This window comes from Arachis duranensis, chromosome 3 (assembly GCF_000817695.3).
Source record: "Arachis duranensis cultivar V14167 chromosome 3, aradu.V14167.gnm2.J7QH, whole genome shotgun sequence".
Taxonomy (NCBI): domain Eukaryota; kingdom Viridiplantae; phylum Streptophyta; class Magnoliopsida; order Fabales; family Fabaceae; genus Arachis; species Arachis duranensis.
Window position 1 is genome coordinate 110,978,190 of NC_029774.3, and position 4,309 is coordinate 110,982,498.

Here is a 4,309-nt window from a genome sequence, read left to right on the forward strand (position 1 = left end):
TTTGATTTTCAGTTGCTTGGGGACAAGCAACAATTTAAGTTTGGTGTTGTGATGAGCGGATAATTTATACGCTTTTTGGCATTGTTTTTAGTATGTTTTTAGTATAGTTTAATTAGTTTTTAGCATATTTTTATTAGTTTTTAGTTAAAATTCACTTTTCTGGACTTTACTATGAGTTTGTGTGTTTTTCTGTGATTTTAGGTATTTTCTGACTGAAATTGAGGGTCCTGAGCAAAAATCTGATTCAGAGGCTGAAAAGGACTGCAGATGCTGTTGGATTCTGACCTCCCTGCACTCAAAGTGGATTTTTTGGAGCTACAGAAGCCCAATTGGCGCGCTCTCAATGGCGTTGGAAAGTAGACATCCTGGGCTTTCCAGAAATATATAATAGTCCATACTTTGCCCGAGATTTGATGGCCCAAACCGGCGTTGCAAATCAGCTCTAGAATTCCCAGCGTTTAACGCTGGAACTGGCATAAAAATTGGAGTTAAACGCCCAAACTGGCATAAAAGCTGGCGTTTAACTCCAGAAAAAGTCTCTACACATGAAAGCTTCAATGCTTAGCCCAAGCACACACTATGTGGACCCAGAAGTGGATTTTTACGTCATTTACTCATTTCTGTATACCCTAGATTACTAGTTCACTATTAATAGGATCTTTTGACATTGTATCTGTACCTCATGACATTTTTCACGTTTCTTTGTGTACTTCCCACGGCATGAGTCTCTAAACCCCATGGTTGGGGGTGAGGAGCTCTGTTGTGTCTTGATGGATTAATGCAATTACTACTGTTTTTCATTCAATCATGCTTGATTCCATTCTAAGATATCACTTGTTCCTAAACATGACGAATGTGATGACCTGTGACACTCATCATCATTCTCACCTATGAACGTGTGCCTGACAACCACCTCCGTTCTACCGGGTGCGTTGAACATTTCCACTGAGAGGATGGGAGGTAGCCACTGACAACGGTGAAACCCTTGCATACAGCTTGCCATGGAAGGAGCCTTGCGTGCTTGAAGAAGAAGACAATAGGAAAGCAGAGATTCAGAAGATGGAGCATCTCCAAAACCTCAACCTATTCCCCATTACTGCAAAACAAGTACTTATTTCATGTTCTTTTACTTTTCACAATCAACCTTGATAATTATTGATATCCTGACTAAGATTTACAAGATAACCATAGCTTGCTTCAAGCCGACAATCTCCGTGGGATCGACCCTTACTCACGTAAGGTATTACTTGGACGACCCAGTGCACTTGTTGGTTAGTTGTGCGGGGTTGCAAAAAGTGTGATTGCAATTTCGTGCACCAGTCCCCAATTAGAGGTGTCCAGAGTTCTTAAGCAGACTCTTTTGTTTTAGATCACGACTTTAACCACTCAGTTTCAAGCTGTTCACTTGGACCTGCATGCCACAAGCACATGGTTAGGGACAGCTTGATTTAGCCGCTTAGGCCTGGATTTATTTCCTTGGGCCCTCCTATCCATTGATGTTCAAAGCCTTGGATCCTTTTTACCCTTGCCTTTTGGTTTAAAGGGCTATTGGCTTTTTCTACCTCTTTTGCTTCTCTTTTTTTTAGTTTTTTTTTCATTGCTTTTTCTTGCTTCAAGAATCACTTTCATGATTTTTCAGATCAACAATAATATTTTTCTTGTTCATCATTCTTTCAAGAGCCAACAATTTTAACATTCATAAAATTCAATATAAAAAATATGCACTGTTCAGGCATTCATTCAAAAGACAAAAAGTATTGCCACCACATCTAGATAATTAGAATCTTCCTTATTAAAAACTTGAAAAATATTGCCTCTTTATTCTAAAAGTCTACTATTTTATTCATGTTTGATGATGATAAGAAAAATAAATTATAGCTTAATTGGAGATAAAATCAAGATAGAGATACTAATTACTACTACTCATATATAACTTCTAAGGTATATTCCTAATAAGAACAATTATCACAGAGTTAAGTTTAAGATTAGGACTCAACAACCTTTGGTTTGGGAGATGATTTGTGCTCCTTCAACTTGTGGGGTGTCTGGTCCTTCAAGAGATAGCTTCTGGTGCTTCAGCTCCTGTATCTCCGGATATTCATCTTTTTTCAGATCGAATTTAACTTCTGGGATCACTGATCTCACCATTATTTTGTGGTAATGGTCTGCATGTTCTTTGGTTAAGAACTTCTCTTAATTCCAAAGTGGTTTTGGAATATTCTCTTTCTTGCCTCTTGAAGTAGTTTGTTTTTCCTTAGGTGCCATGATCTTGATGAGTTTTAGCTCAGTGATCACGGAAAAACACACTAAACTTAGAGGTTTGCTTGTCCTCAAGCAAAAGAAAGGAAAGGAGATGAATAGAAGGAGAGGCAATTTTGAAATTTCAAAAGATATGATGAGATTTTGAAAAAGATAACTTTGAATTCAAAAAGATAATATGATGAGTTTGAAAAAGATTTGAGAAGAAATTTAAAAAGATTTGAAAAGAATTCAAAAAAATAATTGAGTTTTGAAGAAGGTTTGAAAATATATTGAAGAAAAATTAAGAAACATGTTTAGGATTAAAAATTTTTGGAATTGAAGTTGAAAGATGAGAGTTTGTAATATGTTTATGCAAGAAATCATGAATTGAAACATGAAAAATGGAAAAAATTTGAAGTGAAAACGAGTTTACCACCTCCCCACAATCCTGGCATTAAACGCCCAAACGCTGCATGTTTTGGGCGTTTGACGCCCATTTGCAGCTTCTCCTGGGCGTTCATCGCCCAGTTGTTGCTTCTAGCTGGCGTTGAATGCCAGGAACTCCTTTGTCACTGGGCATTTTTCTGAACGCCCAGGACACTATAAATCTGGTGTTAAACGCCCAGAAGGTGCTTCTTTCTGGCGTTCAATGCCCAGAACATGATTCTTTATGGCGTTTAACGCCCAGATGGCTATCCTTACTGGCGTTGAACACCCAGTAGATGCTTCTTTTGGGTGTTCAGCGCCCAAAAAAGCTCTTACTGGCTTTTTTGCACCAGTGTGCTTCCTTTTTGCTGTTTTATCCTGCGGATCCTTCTGTAACTTTGTGAACTCAAGCAATTGCTATTTTACCTTGAAGATAATTGACATAAACCTGTAAAAATTAATTAATTAACAAATAAACTTTGTAAATGGCTGGGTTGCCTCCCAGCAAGCGCTTCTTTACTGTCTTTAGTTGGACTATTACTAAGCTTTAATCAAGTCTCAGTTTTGAGCATTCTTGCTCAAATTTGCTTTCAAGATAATGTTTGACTCTCTATCCATTAACAATGAATTTTTTGTTAGAATCATTATCCTGAAGCTCCACGTATCCATACGGTGACACACTTGTAATCACATATGGACCTCTCCACCGGGATTTCAATTTCCCGGGGAATAATCTGAGCCTAGAATTAAATAACAGAACTTTCTGCCCCGGCTCAAAGACTCTGGATGACAACTTCTTATCATGTCATCTTTTTGCTTTCTCTTTGTAAATCTTTGCATTTTCAAAAGCATTGAGTCTGAATTCCTCTTGCTCATTTAACTGGAGCAATCGTTTTTCTCTAGCTAACTTGGCATCAAGGTTTAGGAATCTGGTTGCTCAATAGGCCTTATGTTCCAGTTCTACTTGCAAGTGACAGGCATTTCCATGCACAAGATGGTATGGAGAAGTTCCTATAGGAGTCTTGAATGCTGTTCTGTATGCCCACAGAGCATCATCCAAGCTTCTTGCCCAATCCCTTCTACGGTTAATCACAGTCCGTTCCAGGATTCTTTTAAGTTCTCTATTAGAGACTTCAGCTTGCCCATTTGTCTGTGGATGATATGGAGTAGCCACCTGGTATGCGAAATTGTGATCAATACTTTTCACAACTCAAATAATCCCCGGTAATGAATCCAAAAACTTGGTGTTCAATACCATGGCATAAACACAACTTCGCACAACTAACCAGCAAGTGTACTGGGTCGTCCAAGTAATAAACCTTACGCGAGTAAGGGTCGATCCCACAGAAATTGTTGGTATGAAGCAAGCTATGGTCACCTTGTAAATCTCAGTCAGGCAAACTCAAATGGGTATGGTGATATACGAATAAAACATAAAGATAGAGATAGAGATACTTATGTAATTTATTGGTAGGAATTTCAGATAAGCGTATGAAGATGCTGGTCCCTTCCGTCTCTCTGCTTTCCTACTGTCTTCATCCAATCCTTCTTACTCCTTTCCACGGCAAGCTTAAGCAAGGGTTTCACCGTTGTCAGTGGCTACCTCCCATCCTCTCAGTGGAAATGTTCAACGCACCCTGTC